Below are 26,488 nucleotides of genomic sequence, written 5' to 3'. Positions count from 1 at the left end.
AAAAATTATAAAATGTTATCCCAGCAAAAGCTGCAATTCTCTATAGCAGCTCATGAGATTACTCTGGATTCCTCTGCAATTGCTGTCAAGACTGTGAGCCTCTCACATTCTACTTGGCTAACAGGCTAGGTCCAAGGAAGTGAGAGTCAACAGTCACTCAACACTTCATTGTGTCACTTCATATATACTACTATGTCTCCTTGCTTTTCAACAATTTCTTCTAGGTTTCAAATAGTTCTGAATCCAGTTTCCAAGGTAATACTGCTGGGTTATGTATAGATTTTTCCCTCTTCAAGTACATCAGGATATGATTTAGCTTTATTAAATTTCCAGATTTTCACTGTGTAAATGAGCAGACACATTAGAAAACAGATCAGCTCCAGAGCCAGGATGTCCAGAAGGAGATCAAGATATAATCTGATCTGCTGGGTTCCAGGAAGGAATTGCTGCAACACAGTATGAAGATAATTATTGTTACCAGTGGAGTGTATCATTAATGCAAATTTCTTGAGATGCCTTATACATCAGTAGATCAAGTTATAGCCTCGATTTCTGACTTTGCTGTGGTGATACTGGATGTACCATTCAAGATGTAAATGGAATATCCACCACAAAATAACTTTCCCAAGGATTACGACCATTTGAACTTTAAGAGGGTTGGTGTAGTATCCTGGGCACCTGTCTTCATTTAGATTAGGGTAAGAACAAACCACATCTGTTAAAAACGCTAAAAGTAACACAACATGAATAAACAAGAGAAGACTTTCTATGACGACTGTAGGAAAAAGAATCAGGGTCTAAAATGAGCTTCTAGTGAGTAATGTTAAGAGAAGCTGGGTATCCAGAGCTGGGTCATCTTCAATACTTTGAGTGATATCCAAGAAACCCCTTACATTTTTAACCAATTTTGCTTTAAATGTATGAGTCTCAAATCAACTTCCAGGTCTCACAGTTTTTCATTTTCTCAACCCCTCCATCCTTCCCCCAATGTCATTTTCCAAAGCTGGAGGCAAAAGCTTTAGCCAACCTGGCCTCTCCACCTGTCAGAATTGATATTGTTAAAATGTCCATACTACCCAAAGCAATCTACAGATTCAATGCAATCCCTATTAAAACACAATGATGGCCAGGCAAGGTGGTTCATACCTGTAATCCCAGCACTTTGGGAGGCCAAGGCGGGTGGATCATGAGGTCAAGAGATGGAGATCATCCTGGCCAACATGGTGAAACCCCGCCTTTACTAAAAATACAAAAATTAGCTGGCTGTAATGGCACACACCTGTAGTCCTAGCTACTCAGGAGACTGAGGCAGGAGAATCACTTGAACCTGGGAGGCAGAGGTTGCAGTGAGCGGATATTGCACCACTGCACTCCAGCCTGGCGACAGACCACGATTCTGTCTTTAAAAAAAAAAAAAAAAAAATGCATTCTTCACAGAAATCCTAAAATTTACATGAAACCACAAAAGACCCAGAATAGCCCAGGCAACCCAAAGCAAAAAGAACAAAACTGGAGGAATCACAGATCTTCTAAAACGGCCTACCAAAACAAAAACAAATCATAGTACAGAGCTATAGTAACCAAAACAGCATGGTACTGGCATAAAAACAGACACATAGGCTGGGCGCAGTGGCTCACGCCTGTAATCCCAGCACTTGGGAGGCAGATGCAGGTGCATTATGAAGTCAGGAGATTAAGACCATCCTGGCTAACACGGTGAAACCCCGTCTCGACTAAAAATACAAAAAATTAGCCGGGTGTGGTAGTGGGCGCCTGTAGTCCCAGCTACTCAGGAGGTTGAGGCAGAAGAATGGCATGAAGCCAGGAGGCAGAGATTGCTGTGAGCCGAGATCACGCCACTGCACTTCAGCCTGGGCAACAGAGCGAGACTCCATCTCAAAAAAAAAAAAAAGAAAGAAAATAGACACATGGACAAATGGAATCAAATAGAAAACCCAGAAATAAATCCATACATCTACAGGGAGCTCATTTTTGACAAAGGGGCCCAGAACATACATTGGGTAAAGAGCAGTCTCTCCAATAAATGGTACTGGGAAAACTGGATATGCATACGCAGAAGAATAAAACTAGACCCGTATCTCTCGCCATATACAAAATTCAAGTCAAAATAGATTAAAGGCTTAAATCTAAGACCTCAAACTATGAAACTACTAAAAGAAAACATTGGGGAAACTCTGCCCAGGCAAAAATTTCTTGAGCAGTACCCCACGAACACAGGCAACCAAAGCAAAAATGGACAAATGGGATCACATCAAGTTATAAAGCTTTGGCACAAAAAAGGAAACAATCAACAAAGTAAAGAGACAACCCATAAAATGAGATAAGATATTTACAAACTCTCCATCTGACAAGGGATTAATAACCAGAATATATAATGAGCTCAAACAACTCCATAGGAAAAAATATAATAACCTGATTTTAAAATGGGCAAAAGATCTAATCAGACATTTCTCCAAAGAAATCATACAGATGGCAAACAGGTATATGAAAAGGTGCTCAACATCACTGATTATCAGAGAAATGCAAATTAAAACTACAATAAGATATCATCTCACTCCAGTTAAAATGGTTTTTAAGCAAAAGACAGAAAATAACAAATGCCAGCATGGATGTGGAGAAGAGGGAACCCTTGGACACTGTTGGTGGGAATGCAAATTAGTGCAACCACTATGAAGAACAGTATGGAGATTCCTCAAAAAAACTAAAAATAGACCTACCATATGATCCAGCAATCTCACCGCTAGGTATATACCCAAAAGGAAGGAAATAATTATACTGAAGAGATACCTGCATGGCCATGTTTATTGTGTTGCTATTCACAATAGCCAACATTTGGAAGCTACCTAAGTGTCCATCAACAGAGGAACGCATAAAGACAACGTGGTACATATACACAATGGAGTACTATATTCAGCAATAAAAACGAATGAGGTCCTGTCATCTGCAACAACATGGATGGAACTAGAGGACGTTATGTTAAGTGAAATAAGCCAGGCACAGAAAGACAAACTTCTCACATTCTCACTCTTATGGGAGCTAAAAATTAAAACAATTGAACTCACAGAGATAGAGAGTAGAATTATGATTACTAGAAACTGGGAAGAGGTTGGTGCAGAGGGCCACAGAATTGAGATGGTTAATGGGTACAAATATACAGTTAGAATGAATAAGATCTAGTATTTGATAACACAACAGGGTGATTACAGTCAACAATAATTTATCACACATTTTAAAATAACTAATAGTAAAATTGGAATGTTTGTAACATAAAGAAATGATAAATGTTTGAGGTGATGGAAACCTCATTTACCCTGATGTGATTATTATACTTTGTATGCCCATATCAAAATATCCCATGTACCCCATAAATATATCCACCTACTATTATATGTACCCATACAAATTAAAAAATCAGTGAAGTAGAAAACCAAAAGGCAACAAAAAAGTCAATGAAAATAAAAACTGATTATTTGAAAAACATCAATAAAATCGGTAAATCTCTAGCCAGGCTGAAGAGGAAAGAGAGAAAATACAAACTACCAATATCAGCAAACAGAGATGCAACATTACTACAGATTCTACAGATATCATAACAAGGGAATATTATAAACAACTTTATGCTGTAAGTGCACCAACTCCTTGAAAGACACAAATGAGCTCTCTCCAGAAGGAAAAGATAACCTGAATGGCCTAGTATCTATTAAACAAACTGAATCTGTTCAGCAAAAAAACAAACAAAAACTCAAGGCCCAGATAGCTTTACTGGGGAAATCTACCAAACAATTAAGGAAGAGTATCAGTTCTATACAAACTCCTCCAGAAATTGAGGGGAAAAAAATAGTGGGGAAGAGGGGAATGGGGAGGAGGAGAATACTACCTAATTCATTTTGTGAGCCTAAAACTATTCTGATACCAAACCAGACAAAGATATCACAAGAAATGAAACCTACAGTTTAATACCCTTCATGAAAATATGTAAAATTATAGCAAATCAAATTCAAATACATATATAAAAGGGTAATACATCACGACCAAGTGTAGTTTCTCCCAGGAATGCAAAGTTTAATGTGTGAAAAACAATGCAGTTTAATATATTAAAGAATTTAAAAAACAACCAGGTGCAGTGGCTCACGCCTGTAATCCCAGCACTTTGGGAGAACAAGGCGAGCAGATCACCTGAGGTCGGGAGTTCGAGAACAGCCTGACCAACATGGAGAAATCTCATCTCTACCAAAAACACAAAATTAGGGGGCCGCGGTGGTACATGCCTGTAATCACAGCTACTCAGGAAGCTGAGGCAGGAGAATCGCTTGAACCCAGGAGGCGGAGGTTGCAGTGAGCCGAGATCACACCATTGCATTCCAGCCTGGGCAACACGAGCAAAACTCTTGTCTCAAAAAACAAACAAAAAATAATAATTCAAAAACTATATGATCATCTCGAAAGATGCAAAAAAGCATTTGATAAAATTCAACAAACATTTCTGATGAAAATTCTGAACAAACTAGCAACAAAGGAAATTTTCTCAACCTGATAAAAGGTATCTGTAAGACTTTTACATACAAGATAAAGTCTGAACCCTTTCTCCCTTAGTATCAGGAACAAGACAAGCAAGTCCACTTTCACCACTTCTATTTTACTAGATTCTAGTCAGTGCAATAAAACAAGAAAAAGGAAATAAAAGGTATTCACATTGGAAAAAAAGCAAAAATTGCCTTTATTCGAGGATGGTAATTGTCTAGGTAGGAGATCTGATAGAATCCACGAAAAAAGCGATGAAAACAAATAAGTGAGGTTAACTAAGTTGCAAGATGTAAGTGTGCAGCAACCTACGGTATTTCTATATACCGGTAATAATCAGAAATTAAAATTTTAAAAACATCTTTTACAATAGCATTAAAAAGTAAAATCTTATGGAAAAATCTAACAAAAAATAAGCAAGGCCCATACACTGAAAACTATAAAATACTGCCAAGCAAAAATAAATAAGATCTAAATAATTGGAGAGATATATTTTGTTCACATTGGAAGACTCTATTAATAAAGATGTCAATTATCTCTCAAGTGGATCTACAGACTCAAAGTATTCCCCATTGAAATCTAAGATTAGTTGTAGAAACTGACAAAGCGATTCTAAAATTCCTATGAAAATTCAAGTAACCTAGAATAGCCATAACAATTTTGAAAAAAATAACAAAGTTGGAAGACTTACACTACCTTACTTCCAGACTTATTAAGAAACTACAGTAATAAAGACTGTACAATACTGGCATAAAGGCAGAGAAACAGGTCAATGGAACATAATAAATTTCAGAAGCGCTCCCTCCTGGACATATATGGTCAATTTACTTTTTTACAAAGGTGCAAAAGGAGAAAGACTAATATTTTCAAGAAATGGTTCTCAGGCCGGGCACAGTGGCTCACACCTGTAATTCCAGCACTTTGGGATGCCAAGGCATGTGGATCACCTGAGGTCGGGAGTTCAAGACCAGCCTGGCCAACATGGTGAAACCCCATCTCTACTAAAAATACAAAAATTAGCCAGGCGTGGTGGCGCATGCCTATAATTCCAGCTACTCAGGAGGCTGAGGCACGACATGAGAATCACTTGAACCAGATTGGGAGGTAGGGTATGCAGTGAGCCAAGATCGCACCACTGCACTCCAGCCTGGGTGATAGAGTAAGACTCTGTTTCAAAAAAAAAAAAAATTGTTCTCAAAGGATCAAATATATCCATATGCAAATAATAATAATAATAATAACTTTGATCCATTCCTTGTATCATATATAAAATGCAACTCAAAATTGATCATGGACTTAAATATAAAACATATCTCTGTAAAGCTTTTAGGAAATAACATAGGAGAAAATCTTCAGGATCTAGGGTTAGGCAAATTGTACTTAGACTGGCTAAAAACACAGTACATAAAAAAAATTAATAAATTGAACCTCTTCAAAATTAACTTTTCTTCTATGAAAGACCATGTGAAGAGGATGTAAAGATAAGCTACAAAGTAGGAAAAAGTATTTGCACATATCTGACAAAGGACTAGTATCTAGAATATATAAAGCACTTTCAAAACTCAACAGTAAAAAACAAAATCCATTTAGAAAATGAAACATGAACAGACATTTCACTGAAGAAGATATACAGAGTGAAAACTGGCACATGAAAAGATGTTCAACACCATAAACCACTAGGAGAATCCAAATGGAAACCAATATCACTATTACAACACATCTAACATGACTAAAATAAAAAACAGTCACACCACCAAATGCTGGCAAAGAAATGGAGAAACTAAATGGCTCACATCATTATTAGATATATAAAATGGTACAACCACTTTGGAAAAGTTTGGCACTTTTTTTATGGATCTCAGCATGCAATCGCCATACAACCCAGCAAACTGCACTACTGGGCACTTATCAGAGAAATAAAAACTTACATCCACACAAAAATCTATACAAAAATGTAACAGCAGCTTTATTTTTAATACTAAACAACTACAAACAGTTCAGAGGTCCTTCAACAGGTGAATGGTTAAACAAACTATGGTACAAACATATCACAAAATTCTATTTAATAAAAAGAAAAGAACTATTAACAGACGCAACAACTTGGATGTGTCTTGAAGGAATTACACTGAGTAAGGCCAATCCCAGAAGGTTGCATATTGCATGATTCTATTTATATAACATTTTTGAAATGGCAAAATTTCGGAAGTGAAAAAACAGATTCGTGGATGCTATGGGTTAGGAATGGATGGGTGGGGTGGGACAGAGAAAAATGTGTGTGGTTTCAACAGGGCAACACAAGAGATTCTTGTGGTATATAACTGTTCCATATCTTGACTATGGTGGCAGATATATGTATCTTCACTTGTGATAAAATTGTATAAAAATACACACACACACACACACATTACCGTACAAGCAAAACTGTAGAAGTCACGGTAAGATTGGTGGGTTGTATCAACATCAGTATATCGATTGTGACATTCGTCTATAATGTTACAAGATGTTAGCATTAGGAGAAACTGGATCAAGTATCTATGTATTTTTTAATATTTAATCATCCAACATATATTCAACTGTGATTCACACATTATAGTTTCTCTACGTATGTTCTGATTTATAGCTTTCCTTCCATCCCAAACATGCACCAAAAGGGTAAAGAAGCTATTATCTCAACCAAATGGTGTCCAAAAAAAATGACCATTATTTTTAACCTAACTTAACTCTTCAAAACAGAGGAGCAAAATACTAGAAATACTCAATGCCCCACATTGAGAAAAATGTACTATAATCATTCAGCAATAAATGTTACAGCAAATTACATGGTACAACAAAATCTTAATAACCTAAAATCCTACAAAATATATTTCCCTTGGTTAATTGGAATTGTTTTTTGAGAAACTGCTGTTATGTGAAAAGAATACATGGCAAAGAAATTCATCACAAATTTAAGAAAATGGTAAATTTAAAAATTAAAACAGCATTGTCCAACTGTACTTTCCATGATGCTGGAAACATTCTATAATCTGCATTATCCAACACATTAGCTCCTAGCCACAGTGGCTATTAAGCCTAGAAATATGGCTAGTGGAACTAAGAAAGTGAACGTTTAAATTCGGTTAAATAGTCTTATGGCTAGTGACTTCCACATTCGACAGGACAAACCAAGAACTTACAGAGAAACTTAAAAAAACACATAGAGACAGCCAAAATGCAAAAATCATCATCATCAATATATTAGGTCAATATTTCTCAATCAGGACACTACTGGCATTTTGGGCAGAATAATTCATTGTGCAGAACTGTCCCAAAGAGAGTATTCTCTTCAAATGAAAAGGGTATTTTTTCCCAAGTTCAGTTTTATGCCTACTTTTGAAATTACAGAGTATTATTATAGTCAAAGAAATTACTAATTATTAAATTCACAGCAATAATGCATTTTGACCAGCAGAGGGCAGATATATGTTATAAAACCACCACTTGGTGTATACCATATTCAAATATTTAAGAAGCCCAATTGTACTAAATCAAAAGACACTATTATATTCATTTACACAAAAAGAATTATACTTCTGTAAGATAAGAAAGCAAATGTGCTAAAAAAAGAACATATTTTTTTCAAAAATATCCCGACAAGTCTCCCAGAAACCAATTTTTGTCAACTATATCAGTTTATTCAAGAGTTAACTATAATCCCTCAAATAAAACAAAGTAACTCTGACAAAAGTTCCATTAAGCCTTATTTCAAGGGCCGTTTACACCTATATTAATAACATTCCTTCCGCTACAAAACAAATTCCAAACAATTTTCCTTACAGACCACATAAGCTGTCAGAATTCCAAGAGAAATTAAGCATTTGTTTCAAAAGTAAACTAAACACAGAAAACAAAACAAGCAATGAGACGTGGCAAAGGCATTTAAAATGGCAAAGGACTGCCTAAGAAGAGCATTAGAATACTAAAGATTCACTTTCTTAAATCTTACTGCACTGCATAGCAGGTAAAAAACAAGACTCTGAAGCAATTTGGGTTTAGCTTTACAACAGAAATTTTCATAAGAGCTTAGAAAATAGTTTTAATGTCTACCAAAAAATACAAAAATCAAATGGCCTTTTCTAGTTCCTTTGATCCTCTGTATTGCATTTAATTTTCCTAACCATATCCCCTACTTAAAACCCTGGCAGGGTGCAACGGCTCAGCCTATAATCCTAACACTTTGGGAAGCCACGGCAGGAGGATCACCTGAGGCCGAGAGTTCAAGACCAGCCTGGGCAACAGAGCAAGTAAGACTGTCTCTACAAAAAGAATGTCTTAAATGAGCTGGGCATGGTGGCGTACATCTGTAGTCCGAGATACCTGGGAGGCTGAGGTAAGAAGATCATTTGAGTCCAGGCGTTTGAGGCTGCAGTGAGCCATTGTGATGCCACTACACTCCAGCCTGGGTGACAAAGTGAGGCTCTATGTCAAAAAAAAAAAAACAAAAAAAAAAAACTCTTCTCCCAAGGCTTCTCTGTTCTGGTTTTCCTTGCAGTCTTCCTTCTCAAAGAATGGGACGATTCTACTTCATCCCATCACCTCTCTACAAAGTCTTCATCATTGACCCTCTGGTTAAAAGTGTTGACTCGAGTAATAGGACTTTAGGAAACACTTCTATGCAGATAACTCCCAAATTAACAATTGTCCCTTTGTCTATTTTCTTCCGGACATTTCTGCCCAGTACTTATACCTGCCTTCAGAAAGGTACGTACAAAGCACGTCCACTAAGTATATGCACAAACCTGTTTACCTGGTTGTTCCTACATGAAATAATTTCACCATTCTCCTTTAAGTTTGATTCCACTCTTCCTCAAGAACTACCTCCTTTATTAAAAACCTTCCCTAACCCCCATTCTTGGTGATTTTTATTTTCTCTGAATTTATTTAACATCTAATGCTTGTGCTACCCTTTTCAGAATACACTCTGTGTTTACGGCCTGCCTCTTTAAAGTAAAGGCTCCTCAGGGCAGGACAGGGTAGGGCTTCTGCTGTGCATCCCTCACTAATGTCTACTCTAGTGAACCAGCAGATAAAAAGTTAAAAAAAAAAAAAAAAAAAAAACAAGTATTAACTACTTTATCTTCCTGCGGCTTCCATCAAGTATTTTTGCACTGGCCTAGTCTCAGAATCTGTTCAATTACATTTTTTACCAAACAAAATATAATTCACAAATGCTTCCTGCAAAGTGATAAAATGAATGAGTGCTCAAAAAAAACTAAGACCTGGCATAATTACCAAACACCTACTCATGTATCAAACCCTTACTTTGTGCCAGACATTACTTCACGAGCTCAGTTAATCCTCACAACCCTGTGACACAGGTATTACCATTCTACATGTAATGACACTGGGGCTCATAAAGTTTAAATACCACACTCCTACCACGAAGAAGGAGGGAGGGAGTGAAAGGAATGAAAGAAATGAGAGCCGGCAGTGGGAGAGCTGAGCCTTCAAAACAGAGCAGTGAGCTTTCACGGCCCATGTTTCCCCTATCAAACTAGCCTGCCTCTCAAAGAGAAAAGAGCAGTGACTACCAACCCACAGACAACTGGAGGAAGAATACTACAGAGGAAATATTACCATATAACTACTGTGTTTTTACTTTATCGTGTAAACTTGGGTAGAAGGAATAAAAATGTAAACAAGTTCAAAATACCATAAGGACACTGAAAAACTTAGAAAGTTCTTTAAGGAACTAATAAAATCTACACATGCAGCATTCATTCCCCTGAAAATTTTAAGTGTTAGCTGACTTTGGCAAAGAAGTTGAACTTTGGTGATCATTTAAGGATTTGGTGGTCATTAGTATGTTACAAAATAAAAGGAGAAATGAAGTTTAATTTCTAAGAATCCATAATCCTTGTTTCACCTGATGGTCTTAAAGTTTACCCCTTGTCAAATTTAAATTTCTTTCTTTACCCAGGTGACTAAGAATCCTTAAAAAAAATCAGCGGCCGGGCGCGGTGGCTCAAGCCTGTAATCCCAGCACTTTGGGAGGCCGAGACAGGCAGATCACGAGGTCAGGAGATCGAGACCATCCTGGCTAACACGGTGAAACCTCATCTCTACTAAAAAATACAAAAAACTAGCCAGGCGAGGTGGCGGACGCCTGTAGTCCCAGCCACTCGGGAGGCTGAGGCAGGAGAAGGGCATAAACCCGGGAGGCAGAGCTTGCAGTGAGCCGAGATCTGGCCACTGCACTCCAGCCTGGGCGACACAGCGAGACTCCATCTCAAAAAAAAAAAAAAAATCAGCTTAAATATTCAAAAATCTGATTAAGTACAGTAAAGCCCTCTTTATTTTGTTCACCCCTTCACCAATGCTCTAGTGCTTTCCATCTATCTGTACAATCTCTCAAACACAAAAATATTTACAAATACCTCTTAATTTTCCATGCTATTTACAGATTTATATCAAGAGATAACCATTTGTTCCTAGTTAACATTGTAGATGACAACAAACATCATCCCAAATTTTGAAAACACGTTTACATTACTGCCAAATTTATGTTTGAATAAACTGGTTAAATAATAGATAATCCTTGCTCACTCTGATAACTAATTATCTTCTTAATATACTGCCATTACATAGGTAACAGTTTGATTAAGCATAAAAACCCACAATTTACCTCCCTTCTAACTGTGCACATGGACTGAATTTAAAGAGAATGAAAAGATTAAAAAGCTGGGTGCTGTCTTTTGTGAAGGTCAAGGGTAACACATTAATATGCGACCTGACAAAGTAACAGACAGATTTCCAGAAGACTTGGGTTCACTCCCATGTTCTCTCACCGTTCCATTGCTTTGAACAAGTCATTTAGCCTCTTTTATCTCTCTAGTATAGGAGACTCGAATAGATACCATACAGGTCTCTTCTATGTCTAAACTTTCAACAATTCCATAATTACTAAAATATATATAGAGATCAGAAACTGAAAATATTTTTCCAAAATGCTCAACCCACTTATTCACGGTCTTATGGGTGCAATATGGAGATGAATGGTACAGCCTACCAGGATACCCAGAAGAATGAATGTTGTCTGGAATTTTGTGTTCTCTTGGCCCAATGACTGGTCAAGAGAGAAATGTGAAAAGGGTGCCAATCCCACCCTCCCAAAATATAGGGGCAAATCCTAACAGAATAGAAATGACCAATGAGCACAATAAAAATGTTCAATATTCGCAGAGGCTCACGCCTGTAATCCCAACACTTTGGGAGGCCAAGGCGGGTGAATCACAAGGTCAGGAGTTCAAGACCAGCCTGGTCAAGATGGTGAAACCCCATCTACTAAAAATACAAAAAAATTATCCAGGCATGGTGGCGGGCGCCTGTAATCCCAGCTTCTCGGGAGGCTAAGGCAGAGAACTGCTTGACCCCAGGAAGTGGAGGCTGCAATAAGATGAGATCGTGCCACTGCACTCCAGCCTGGGTGACAGAGTGAGATTCTGTCTCAAAAAACAAACAAACAAACAAACAAAAAAAGTTCAATTGTAAGAGTATCAAGAAAATGCAAAATAGTATAACATTTTCACCAACTGTATTAAGGAAGCCTTTAAAAATACAAATGCCCAGTAACAGACTGGGTACAATAAGTCAGCAACTCTTTTTTTGAGATGAAGTCTCACTCTGTCACCAGGCTGGAGTGCAGTGGCACGATCTCCAGTCACTGCAGCCTCTGCCTCCCAGGTACAAGCGATTCTCCTGCCTCAGCCTCCCAAGTAGCTGGGATTACAGGCGTGTGTCACCAGGCCTGACTAGTTTTTGTATTTTTAGTAGAGACAGGGTTTCACTATGTTGGCCAGGCTGGTTATGTACTCATGACCTCAAGTGATCCACCCGCCTCGGCCTCCCAAAGTGCTAGGATTACAGGCATTAGCCACAGCACTCGCCTAGCCATTCTTTAGATAGTAGTGGTAGGAAAGTAAACTGGTCCCAACACTTCTGGCAATACAGATCAAACAGGTTTTAATCTGGTATACTCTTTAACATAGACTTTAGATTTTATTCTGAAGAAAAAAGTGTGCACACAAAGCTTTGTAGCAGCAGTATATGCAACCACAAAAGTTAGAAAACATACCAATTAGTGGAGAGGGATTATTTTTACAAATTTTTAAATTATTTTAAAACACTGACTATTAGCCAATGTTCTGTGCAGAAGGCCGGGCATGTTGGCTCACACCTGTAATCCCCAGCACTTGGGGAGGCCAAGGCAGGTGGATCACTTGAGGTCAGGAGTTCGAGACCAGCCTGGCCGATACGGCAAAACCCCGTCTCTACTAAAAATACAAAAGTTAGCTGGGTGTGGTGGTGGGCGCCTATAATCCCAGCTACCTGGGAGGCTGAGGCAAGAGAATCGCTTGAACCCAGGAGGCAGAGGTTGCAGTGAGCCAAGATAGCGCCATTACACTCGAGCCTGGGTGAAGAGGAAGACTCCATCTCAAAAAAAAAAAAAAAAAATTCTGTGCAAAGAATAACCTTAAATCCCCTATGATGTCCCACTATCCTTATTCTCAGCAAATGACTTCATCAGCTAATTGTCCCCTCACATTTCAGACCCATCTTACTCTCTTACAAATTGTTCCATAGTCTTCCTGATCTTTTTTCTCCTGTCAAAAGCTAACCATTTCATTTGTATTTTAAATTTTCTCTAAACCTTGCATTAACATACTACCTAAATACGCCACACTTGCTTCTTAGAGAGCTTGCTGCTCTTAGTCACGAAAAAGGAACCCCTACTGGTTATCCCCGCAGCCCTATTAGCACCTAATAGAAAATCCTGCACCTAGAGGCACCAAAAAACCTGATGTTCTAAAGATTCCATAAGCAACTTTAGAGCTGTGTATGAATAACACAAGTCCTCAAGAAAAAACATTAAACCACTGTTTTCCATAATGTTTTCAAAGCACTCATTAGTATTCTAATTGACTTGGCACACACACAAAAAAAACACACACACAAAAAAGGCACCAAAGATTTTTCATTCTTTAAACCAGTATCAAGAAGTGTATCACTTCTGCAAAGTCTTTACTCAGATCATTAAATTTATTTTCAAGGAAGAGGAAAAAAACTTTAGGAGTGTATATGTTACAAAAATTCAAATAAAAGAATTGAGAAACTGCTACATAATCTACAGTAACTGTTAACATCAGCAAAAGAAGTAAACAACGTATTTGTCTTGTCTTTTCTTTGTTTGTTTTTGTTTTTGAGACAGGGTCTTACTCTGTTGCCCAGGTTGGAGTGCAGTGGCACAATCAGGCTCACTGTAGCCTTGACCTGTTCAGGAGATCCTCCTACCTTAGCCTCCCAAGTAGCTGGCACCACAGGCACGTGCTACCACACCTAGCTTTTTTTTTTTTTTTTTTTTTACTTTTTGTAGAGACAGAGTTTCGCCATTTTGCCAAGGCTGGCCTCGAATTTCTGGGCTCAAGTGATCCAACTGCCTTGGCCTCCCAAAGTGCTGGGATTAGAGGTGTGAGCCACCATTCCTAGCCTATGCACTGTATTTTGTTTAAATAAACTCCCTCATCCCAATCCTTAGCAACCACTGACCTATTTTCTGTCCCTACAAGTTTTATCCTTTTATTTAATAGAACTCCATGTAATTATGGCTGGGTGCGGTGGCTGACGCCCAAAATCCCAGCACTGTGGGAGGCCAAGGCGGGTGGATCACCTGAGGTTAGGAGTTCGAGACGAGCCTGGCCAACATGGTGAAACCCCGTTTCTACTAAAAATACAAAAATTAGCTGGGTGTGGTGGCGCATGCCTGTAATCCCAGCTACTCGAGAGGCTGAGGTAGGAAAATCACTTGAACCCAAGAGGTGGAGGCTGCAGTGAGCCGAGATCACACCACTGCACTCCAGCCTGGGAGACACAGAGAGACTCCATCTCAAAAACAAACAAACAAACAAACAAAAACCAAGAAAACCATGTATTTGTAATCTGTACTATATAGTCTTTTGTGTATAGATTCTTTTGCTAAACAGAATGTTTTTATGACTCATCCACTAGTTCATTGCTTTGTATTGCAAAACATTATTCCACTGTACAAATGTACTATTTTCTTTATTCATTCATCAACTGATAGACATTTGAATTGTTTCCAGTGTTTGGCTATTACGAATAAAGCTGCTGTGAACATTCAAGTGCTTGTTTTAACTTTGTCTTATTATTAAGTTGCATTATTTCTTTAGATATTCTGAATAAAGGTCCTTACCAGATACAATATTTTTCCCAGCCAGTCTATGACTTTTAAGCGTCTCTTGAAAAGCAAAAGTTTTTAATTTTGATGAAGTTCATTTTCTCAATTTTAACTTTATGGAATATAATTTTGTGTCCCATCCAAGAATCCTTTGCTTAATTCAAGGTCCCAGAGATTTTCCCCCATATTTTCTTCTAGCAGTTTTATAGTTTTAGCTCTTAAATTTAGTTTTAAGATCCATCTCAAATTAGTTTTCGTGAATGGCGTGAGGTAAGATTCAAGGTATTATACATTCTGTTGTTGTTGAAAAAAATTATCCTTTCTCTCCATTGAGTTACCTTGGCACTTCTGTTAAAACTGACCATAATATGTGAGTCTATTTCTGGACTATGTATTATGTGCCACAGATCTATGTCTGCCCTTACACCAATACCACATTGTTTTGATAACTGTAGCTTTTTAACAACTGTTAAAGTCAGGTTGTGTAAGACTTCAAACATTCTTTTTCTTCTTCAATGCTTTGATTTTGGAAGGTCCCTTGCATTTCATTAAAAATTTTAGAATCAGCTTGTCAGCTGCAACAAAAAAAGGCTTCTGAGATCCTGACTGGAATAATATTGAATCCAGAGATTAATTTGGAGGGAAATGACATCTTAAAAATATTGAGTCTTCTAATCCATGAGCATGGTATCTCTGATATCTCTCTCCACTTCTTTAGGTACAGTATTCATTAATTTCTCTCAGCAATCTTCTGTAATTTTCGGTATACAGGTCTTGCACATATTTTGTTAAATTTATCCCACAGTTTTCATACTGTTATGCTATTGTAAATCGTAATTTTTATTTCAGCTTCCAATTACTTGTTGCTAGTATATGAGTTACTTTTTCTATAGTCACTTTATTTCTGTAAACTTAATAAACTCAATTATTCATTCTAATCCCTTTTCTGTAAGTTTCTTAGGATTTCCTACATAAATGATAACATTGCAAAGAGATCGTTAAACGACTCTTGCATGCATGTATTTTTAAATAGGTCCTGTGAGAAAGGCTAATTTAAGTAGTACTTCATCAACCTATACCATCTTAAATACATCCAACTCAGTACCACTTATAAAAATCTAGATTCTGGCCAGGCACGGTGGCTCAAGCCTGTAATCCCAGCACTTTGGGAGGCCAAGGCGGGTGAATCACTTGAGGTCAGGGGTTCGAGACCAGCCTGGCCAACATAGCAAAACCCTGTCTCTACCAAAAATACAAAAATTAGCCAGGTGTGGTGGCACATACCTGTAAGCTACTCCAGAGGCTGAGACAGGACAATCGCTTGAACCTGGGAGGCGAAGGATGCAGTGAGCAGAGATAGTGCCAATGCACTCCAGCTTGGGTGACAGAGTAAGACTCTGCCTCAAGAAAACAAAAAACCAAACAAAAAATCTAGATTCCGTAAACAATTTTTATCACAAATCCACTTTGGCAGGCAGAATAATGGCCCCCAAAGATGTCCTGTTCTATCCTTGGACTCTCTGTGAATAACTTAAGGACTCTGAGATGGCAGTGTTGTCCCGGATTACCCAGATAAACTCAATGTAATCACAGGGGTCATAAAAGTGCCAGAGAAGATGTAACAGTGAAAGTGGGCGGCAAGGAGGAGCAGAATCAAGGATGACACACTGCTAGTTTCAAAGATGGAGGAAGGAGCCATGAGCCAAGGAATGCAGGTGGCCTCTCCAAGCTGGAAAAGAAAACAGATTCTCCCCTAGAACCTCCAGAAGGAATGCAAGCCTGCTAACACCTTGTCTTTAGCTCAATCATACTCTTTTTGAACCTGCTAAAATGATAAAATTTGTGTTGTTTTAAGTCATTCAGTTTGTGGGTTTTTTAATAGCAGCAACAGGAAATGAATATACTGGTGACGATCATTTCACTCAAACAATCTTCTGTTAATTTTTTTGTCACTGTGCACCATCATCACCCTACACCAAAAGCAACTTCCAGGAGTAGAAATGCGTGAGCTAAACAACACCTAGACTAACCATAATTCTTATGGATTTTCCTACGATGGAAGATAAAGCTATCCCAAATATTACTTTCCAGAATTCCCCTTATTTTCTCATCATTGCTCAATGAAAGGCACTCTTTATAAAAGATCAGTGACAGACATCTGAAGGTCTACCATCAATCACTTGGATCTCTGGTGAAATGGAGACCAAAAATCGCTGGGGTATAGGGGCCACAGAGAAGGGAAGATTATTAGAATTCCTTTTAATTCTGTTTCCTTTGGACCCTCAAGGTCCTCACATTTATCACTCAAAATATATGTGAACATAAAATTAAAATGTTTCCAAGAGCACTTTAAGTTCTGTTTTATGTGAAAAACTTTTAAAAATCACTTCTATATGATACTGTAACTAAATGCCACTCCAAGTTAAACACAATTGTACCTAACATCTGAGGTAGAAAATACTGACATTAATAGTAAGAAAGCATTACAGTGAAAAAGTTTTAAACAAAAGGACAAAAGGACTCCTCAATCTGTGGGGAAGAGTCCTATGAGTTGTGCGATATAGCTTGGGATAATTAAAGATAATACCAGGTAAATTTGCTCAGCAAGACCTAAATCATCAGTGAAAAGCTTTAAATAAAAACTATAAGTTTGATGACAATACAAATCTCAATAGGACCCAAAAAATAAACTCTCAATAATACAATTTTCATGTCAGTAAAAAATACTATGTCAGTAAAAATACTATGCCAGTAAATACCAACATAGAAGTGACAAGGTTTGGGATTCAAGAAAGAATACAGATCATATAAGGTTGAAATAAATCTTTGCAATAAGGATTAAAGAGAACAAGGACAATCGGTCACTAAGCAAGGCAGAGGCAAAGCTTGGACTGAAACCTAGCTTTGCTCAATCAAGCTAGCGTTCTTTCAATTCTATCATGCTGTTTCTATGGTTTAAAAAGCCCAGGTATACGACCAGTATCTGACCTAAGGATATAGCTGCAAAAACAGGAAAAAAAAGAAAAATATATATATATGCAAATATATATGGAAGACAAAACAAAAAACAAAGAAACAAAAACACTAAAGCACTTATCTGTGGACTCAGTAAGTTCCTAAAATAAAGTTTAGGCAAGGTGCAGTGGCTCACACCTCTAATCCTAGCACTTTGGGAGGCCTAGGTGGGAGGACTGCTTGAGGTCACGAGTTTAAAAGCCCAAACAACACAGGAAGGCCCCTTCCCCACCACAATCTACAAAAAAAAAAGTTTTTTAATTAGCCAGACATGGTGACAAGACTGTAGTCCTAGCTACTCGGGAGGCTGTGGCAGGCGGATCACTTGAGCCCAGGAGTTAGAGGCCACAGTGGGCTATGATCGCGCCACTGCACCCCAGCCTAGGCAACAGCATGAGACCCTGTCTCTATAAAAAGGAAAAAATAAATAAATAAAATAAAGTTTAGTGATGAGATAAAAATCTCAATTTGTTTAAATTGGTATTTTGAAGTTATGGTGGTTCTGCACTTAAATGCAAGGAGGAAAACTAAAATGAAGATACTGCCCACATTTGAACGTATTTGGCAATAATCTGAGAAAAACCTTAAGTTAGCTGAAAGCGACAGTCTTCCCAACAACAATCTCTTACTTCACAAAATTTCTACTACAAAAACAGGTGTTTTATCTAGCATTACCATCAAACATAGTTAACAGCACAGGCTAGATCTCCTGGGCTGAAATACTGACTCCACAGTTCAGATTCCCATCCCTATCTCATCTCAATAAAATCACAATTTTCCCAGGTTATAAAAGCCTCTAATGCTCATCCTTGCTCCTCCAGACTGTACGCTTAATAGCAGGCTAGGTTCTAGAGCCAGTAGAAATATACTGAGGCTCCAACATGTGCTGTATAATATACTGGAAGAAAATATATATTACCAATTATGCTTCGAGGTCCCCAAGACCAACCTCAGGTCCAGTCATTTGCTAAGAAGATTCAAAAGATTCAATATACAGTTGTACTCATCTTTATGATTTAATATAGCAAAAAGATACTAAGCACAATCAGCAAAGCAGAAAGGCACAAAAAGTCCAGGGGAAATTATAAGCAAGCATCCAGGTGCTCCCGTTCAGTGGAGTTGCAATGAGCACGCTTAATTCTCCCAGCAGTGAGCTGTGACAACACATGTAAAATAATGTCAACCAGGGAAGCTCATCAGAGACTCAGGGCCAAAGATTATTAGGGAGACTGGTCATGTAGGTACCCCTGCCTGCCACATATGCCAATTCCAGAATCCCAGAAGAAAAGCAGATATTCAACATAAACCACATTCATTATACAAACAACTTAGGTACAGTGACAGACTCTTATCACTTAGGGTGGTGGGATCATCCCCAAGATCCCCCTCAGATGTTAGCCAACCGCTGTGAGGCCTGCTTTGTTAACTCTTTTCTCCACACCAATGACTAATAGATCCTTCTGAGCATGAACCTTATCTAACTATTCCCTGCTAATCCCCAGCTCCTAAAAAAGTGCCAGTCACCCCAATCCAAGCTTTTTTTTCTGTCGCCTAGGCTGTAGTGCAATGGCATGATCTCAGTTCACTGTAAGCTCCGCATCCCGGTTTCAAGTGATTCTCCTGTCTCAGCCTTCCCAGTAGCTGGGATTATAGGCGTGCACCACCACGCCCAACTAATTTTTGTATTTTTAATAGAGATGGGGTTTCACCAAGTTGGGCAGGCTGGTCTCAAACTCCTGACCTCAACTGATCCACCCACCTCGGCCTCCCAACATGCTGGGATTACAGATGTAAGCCACTGCTCCCAGCCTCCCAAAATTTTTTTAATGAAAAAATTCCTGGCTCCACTACTTTAAGTTCTGTGTTCCTGGATAATAATATTACCTACCTCAAAGGTTGTTTTGAGGATTAAATGAGTTAACATATGTAAAGTGTGAAGTATATCATCTCTTGTAAAAATAAAAAATTTTTTAAAAAACTGTAATTTGTGAGCATATATGTAACGTTATTATTTGCTTCTTTTTTTTTTTTTTTTTTTTAAACATTCTCCAGGTCACAATGGAGCTATCCTATCTCTAACTTCTAATCAATCTACCAATGTAAGCATAGATTAGAACTGGTAATTGTTTCATGTCTACTGAGATCTCTAATTAACTTGTAGACAACTATAACCCAAAACTTTTTGTTTTTGTCTTTTTTGACAAAGGCTGGAATGCAGTGGCGCAATCTCGGCTCACTGCAACCTCCGCCTCCAGGGTTCAAGCAATTCTCCTGCCTCAGCCTCCCGAGTAGATGGGACTACAGGCGCCCGCCACCGCACCTGGCTGATTTCAGAATTTTTAGTAGAGACAGGGTTTTGCCATGTTGGCCATGCTGGTCTCAAACTCCTGGCCTCAGATAATACACCCGCCTCAGTCTCCCGAAGTGCTGAAATTACAGGCGTGAACCACTGCAGCCGGCATCCAAAACTTTTTTAACACACACAGTAGTATCTAACGTAGTACTTAATCTTTTTAGTGCCCAGAAAATATTGATTTATCAACAAAACTAAATGTCTGTAAAATTAACTCTGTTACAGTGGTAAGAACGTAAGGCAGTCAACTCTTCTGATAATAATTACAAAATGGCCTCCAAGTTTCTTTGATCTTCTTGCATTGAGAAAATTGAGCAACTGAACTAAAATGGCTTGATTCTAATCCTTGGAAAGACTATTAGTAGAAGAATTTGAAATAAGCAAAAGGGGCTGGGTGTGGTGGCTCACATCTGTAATTGCAGCACTTTGGGAGACTGAGGTAGGCAGATCACTTGAACCCAGGAGTTCAAAACTAGCCTGGGCAACACGATGAAACATAGTTTCTACAAAAAATACAAAAATTAACTAAGTGTGGTGGCACACATCTGTAGTCCCAGCTACTTGAGAGGCTGAGGTGGGAGGATTGCTTGAACGAGGGAGGCAGAGGTTGCAGTGAGCCTACATCGCACCTCTGCACTCCAGCCCAGCAACAGAGTGAGAACCTGTACCAAAAAAAAAAAAAAAAAATGCCAAAGCCTTGAGTTTATAAAGTATATAATTTCAAATATTCCACTCTGCCTTAAAGAGAGCATGGATTCAAGTCCGTTATAGGTTAATAAAGATGGAGAAAGATATATATACATATATATATAGTACAACAACAATTTAGGAGATGCAAGTCTCCTTAACTAACGAAGTTAAGTACTGAAAGTGTTACGTTAAACAAACAAAAAAAGGCAAAGAAGAACTGTGAAGAACAAAAGGAGGGGAGACAACATGCTGCCCAAGTTTTAAACTGATGAGTCAGAGACCAATGGTTTCCATCCCAGCTCTGATACCACGGCTCTGCACAATCAGGAAAAACCTCAAGATCAGCAGAATTACAAGAACAACAGACCCATCAGACTGAAGTTTCACATTCTGAGGAAACTTTTAGATTGACAAATTTCTTTAAGTGAATTATAATCAGACTTTTACTTATATAAATTTGTCCTATAAGCATCAACAGCATAATAAACACCAGTCCCCAAGGTGAACTTTACTTTTTAGTAAAAATTACTACACTTTAAAATGTAACAACTCTAAAATATCGAAGACTTAATGAAAAACATGAACTCTTCGATTAGCTCTTGCAATCAAATGGGCTCTACATGTTTATATTTTTTGAAAAGGTTATAAAGCTAAAAGACTCCCTTGAAAGCAAGGTATTGGACATAATTAGGTTCTGCCAATTATTTGCACATGGAAAGCACAAGTGGGACAGAGACTACATTCCTACAAGAAGGGCAACTAACAAAAAACATCTACAGACCCTAAAGTGGTTGCAACACCATTGGCCTTATTCCCCAGTCAGCATGCCAGTTTCATGAGTGAGAAGCAGCTATGACAGCGGGGCAGTGGTAGCAGTGGCGGTATGCGTGGCCTTGAAAGCAGTTCAGTAGTGGTTCCCTGACTTTCCCTCCTCCAGCCTTTCCAAGGACTTGGTAAGTACCTGATTCCTGAAAATAGCTACAGTGGATCTGTTTCCTGCTCTATACCCTGACTTATACATTGACATTGTGTGAATTCAGGTTCTCTTACCCTCTTCTTGGACCACTGTACAACATCTCCTAACTCAGGATTTGCCTGCAATCCTCACTATCCCAGTTCTTCCTCTGACCTGAGACTACCAAAACTGCTCATGCTTAAAGAAAGCTTATCTAGTAAGGGCCATATGGAAACTTCTTCTGTTCTTTCATACTGGTACATTTGTGTGTGCAGCTGTGTCCTTTAATTCCTTCTCTATCTGATGAAATCCCACTCCACCTTCAGAACCTAGCTCAAATGAAGACTCCTTCTGTGACTGTCCCAACAGGGTCACTCCACATGCCACTCCCTTTCACAGGTGCACTCCTTTTCACATACCCTACTGCCTGCCTGGGGCTCTGTGCTCATTCATTCACACATTCATTCATTCAAAAAATATTTGCTAAGTTACATTTACCTACCACATGTAATGAAAACTGGGGATACTACCCTAACCAAGATAAACAAGATCTGTTCTCTCTTGCAGCTATAATCCAACAGGGATATAGTATACCCCATAATCACCTAAATAATGTTTAATTATAATTGTGATAAGTACAATAAAAGATTCAGGGTGTTGTCTTTTATCTATAAATGGAAATCTAATCTAATCTCAGAGGATCAAGGAGAATTATTTCCCTTGAAAAGACATTTAAGCAGGAATTGAAAGATGAGCAAAAGCTGAGCAGGCAAAAATTTGTTAGAAAGCTTCCCAGGCAGAAGAACAGCACGTGCGAAGGTCTTGAAACAGCATTCTAGGAACTGTAAAGACCACCAGTGGGCAAAAGTCAAGGTGCAAGGGGAACAACAGCCTAAAATAAGTTTAGAGGTAGTTATTTCTTACAACCATTATTACAAGTACTTAGCACATTATTTTAGAATTATTTATTTGCAAAAACAAAACCCACACTAAACAAACTCCTTTAGGTCTTACAAATTTTTTTAGCTCTCTTACCTAATACAGTATCTAACAGTGTGTCTTCAACTCAAGATCTGCGGAATGAAGAAACGAGTGTTTGATGTGAGCAAGGAGCTTACCCTCTCAGTATCATACAGACTAAACAAAACAATCTCCAGAGTTAAAAAACCTTATGTTTCTGACTACCCAAAATTGAATGTGCAAGAGACTCACTTTCATACCAATTTAAATATGCTCAAAATCAAACCTAGTAAAAGATGCATCAATAGACGGATAAATTGTCGTCTGTCCATACAATGGAATATTATTCAGCCATAAAAGGAATGAGGTACCGACACGTTACAAAATGAATGAACTTTGAAAACATATGAAGTGAAAGTCAGAAACAAAAGTCCATATGTTGTATTACATGAAATATCCAGAACAGGCAAACCTATAGAGATAGAACAAGCAATGGTGTCTGCCAGGGGCTAGGGAGAGCAGACAGTGGGAAGAAACGTCTCAATGTGAATTATATCTGTATGCTTTTTTTTTTTTCCCCGGGATGGAGTCTTACTCTGTCAACCAAGCTGGAGTGCAGCAGTGCGATCGATCTCCACTCACTGCAACCTCCGCCTCCCAGGTTCAAGCAATTCTCCTGCCTCAGTCTCCCGAGTAGGGATTACAGGCACCTGCCGCCGCACCCAGCTAACATTTTTCGTATTTTTAGTGGAGACAGGGTTTCACCATGTTGGCCAGGCTGATCTTGAATGCATTTCTGCATTTTTAAAATCTCAGAAATATACATTAACAAGCATGGGGTATGTCAGTGTGGTGCCTGCCAAGCCCAGTGACGTTTTCTAGGAGCCCTACCCACTAGTTCAGGCCACTCCTGATGTCCAGCACAAGATGCCCTGTTCTGAGCCTGTGAAAGAATACAGAAGTGGAAAAAAAAAAAAAAAATCAAAGCTAGGATTACCTGTAGACAACACTTTAAATACTGAAAACTAACCTTGAAGCTGGCAAGGCGTTCTCAGTCCTCACTGCTCCCTAAAGTGTCACCAACTAATAACCAACAAGAGCTGCTTTAAACTCCCACTGAGTCATGAATGTAGCTAGGAGAGAAGAGGAGTAGTTCCATCTGCCTGTTCTTAAATTCCCCAGTTGTTCAACAGATTTGGTAAGAGCAGCATCAAGAGCAGGAAACTGGTGCCTATGCCATCCTTTTCTCCTTCCTTGCTTCTTAAATACTATCAATCCAGGAAACACAAGCTGGTGATTCAGTAAGAAAATGTCAAAACCCAATTGACATACCTCTACCAACTATTATAAGGCAAGATAATACAGGGACCTCAAATCCTAAGCTTTAGTTTCGGTACATATTCCCAAAGATCAGTGGAAGAAGCTTCTTTAAAAGAAAGAAAATTAAGTTAACTGGGAAATAACTTTGAAATACAGTACATGAAAAGTTTGATGCAATTTACTAGACAGTGAAGAAAACATCAATACATACACAGAATGAAACTTCTTAGTAACCGAGCTGTAAAGTAAGATCCTTAACATATCTTTTAAAAGTACTACATTTATTATGTCATCCTAGCATATAGATCCAAAATCATGTAACAAGCCGAAAATTCTACTAAAAAAGCCTCCATAATATACTTCAACCTTACCAAATACTCAAAAACTGCGAAAATATATTTACATCTACTGCTCTACCATGTCAAAATTTTTAGTTACAACTATGAAATCAAGTCTAATTAAACCAACAAGTGGCCTTACCTGTGATTTTTTGCCTGAAAGATCAAGATAACACATTGAAATAATTTACAAGATCATTTTAATATTCTTCTAGATTTAGTAGCAACAACAACAACAAAAATCCTTGTAAATTATACTGTGGAGTGCATGCCCTTCAAGCTGCACCCTTATACTCTTGATACCATTCTCTTCTCTCCCACATCCCTCACTTCTCAAAACAAGTAAACCAACAAAAGACCAGACAAAACCAAAATACAAAACACATTCATTCAGTATATACCGTGGCAATACAAACATTGAGCAAAATGAATACTTCCTATTCTTCAGGTCCAAAGAAGTAAAACTTTTGATCCTAATTTAAGAAGTACATGATTCTCTTCTCCCCACCCCAAAAGAGTAAATGAAAAAAAAAAAAAGTTAACATGGTTAATAACGGCTTTTAAAAATCTGTATTATTTTAGAAAGCACTAGTGAAAATCTGATTTTATAAAGTACTTTTCTGGAAACAGAAATTTGAACAAAAATTAAATTACTTTTAACGATGTCTGTAGATGAAGGAAGGTTAATTCTGAAACTGTTACTATTCAATTTTTAAGGAACAGATTTAATATTTACCAGCATCTCTACTTAATCATGTTATTACTCAAAATGACAAAATGTGTACTTTTTAACTTCAGCTTCTTTCTTCTTCTTGGCCTTTTAAAAGACCATTTTTCAGTGTTTTACTAGTGCAGTCCATGAAGAGCAAGCGACTGAGCCTCAATACAGTACAGAACTCCCCAACAGCCACACACAATCAAGTTACCAGGAAAACAAATATTACAAGAACCAGGCATGCACTTTGTAAAAACTCATCACCTGAAAAGGTTACACAGGCTAAATATAATTTTGACTCCATCAAGTTACTATATTGAAAACTGCTTCATAAAAATAATCTAGTTACAGTATTCCCACTTGATTCTTTCAGTAATTCAGTACCTGTTATGACAGTGAAGAAACCTGCTGATGCTATGTGGCTCAGTCTAGTCAAATATTACCAGCCTACTGAAATGTGACTCATTTATATAGTATTGAGAAAGCACAGGAAAGCTTCAGGAAGAGTCTAAGTCAAAGAACACAGAAATCTTAAAGGCCATTCCCAAAGAGGCTGTCTCCGGCTTTGGAGAACTACCCTATTTCTCGCCCAATAACGAAATAAACCAATTAAAAATAGACGCAATCTTTTATTAACTACACAAGACATTTCTTTAAAAAAAAAAAATTAGAAATGTTTCCGATGAGATTACTTGCAAGACATTAAACATAAATCAGATCTCCAAACACAAAATATAGCAGCTAAAAATAGTATATCTATTTCAAAGGCTGAGGCAGAAGCCCTCCAACTGAACAAACTAAAATTAGGTCTTTTCTGTCTCTAGATCTTTAAAATGAACCTTCAACATTTATGAGGTAGACAAATCAGTGTCCACCTATTCTCCCAAACTAGCTGATCAGAGAAAACCTAATTACTAAAATCTTCAGAAATATAAACCCACTGTCCTCCAAGAGATTCATGTAATGAAATTCCTCTTCATTCTGGCTAAAAACCAGACTAAAAAACAACACTACTACTAATAAAGACCTTTCTCCAATTAATTTATTCCGTAAAACTCAAATCCACAGAAAAAGATCACCATACTCTTTTTCAAGAGGCAGAGACAAGAGCCTTGTACAACAGCTGTCAGGTGGGGCAGGCAGGTAGGGCTCTGTCTGGGAGACCAAGAATCCGAGACCGGAGAGGGAGGACGTGGTCACACCGGAGGGCAGAAGAGGGGATCGAGACCTAAGGGCGGCCCCACCCACGGAGATAGCTATGAGCAGAGCTAGGAGGGCAACTCTCTAACCTAAGCTCTGCCCAGACCCGCGTCCGGTTCCGCGCTCCCAGCCCCGCTCCTACCCCCAGCCCTGTGGAGGGTCCGAGCAT

At 38.3% G+C, this 26,488-nt stretch overlaps 1 protein-coding gene and 1 pseudogene across 5 annotated transcripts in view; both read right to left on the bottom strand.

Annotated features, from left to right (window-relative positions):
- The window catches only part of SMAP1 (small ArfGAP 1), a 186,528-nt gene that overhangs the window by 159,415 nt on the left and 625 nt on the right, over positions 1-26,488 (bottom strand). The gene's annotated exons all lie outside the window — the stretch shown is intronic.
- LOC119620152 (transmembrane protein 192-like) lies at positions 103-26,488 on the bottom strand (annotated as a pseudogene).

Source organism: Chlorocebus sabaeus, chromosome 17 (genome assembly GCF_047675955.1).
Source record: "Chlorocebus sabaeus isolate Y175 chromosome 17, mChlSab1.0.hap1, whole genome shotgun sequence".
Lineage (NCBI taxonomy): Eukaryota > Metazoa > Chordata > Mammalia > Primates > Cercopithecidae > Chlorocebus > Chlorocebus sabaeus.
This window is presented reverse-complemented; position numbering and strand designations above follow the sequence as displayed.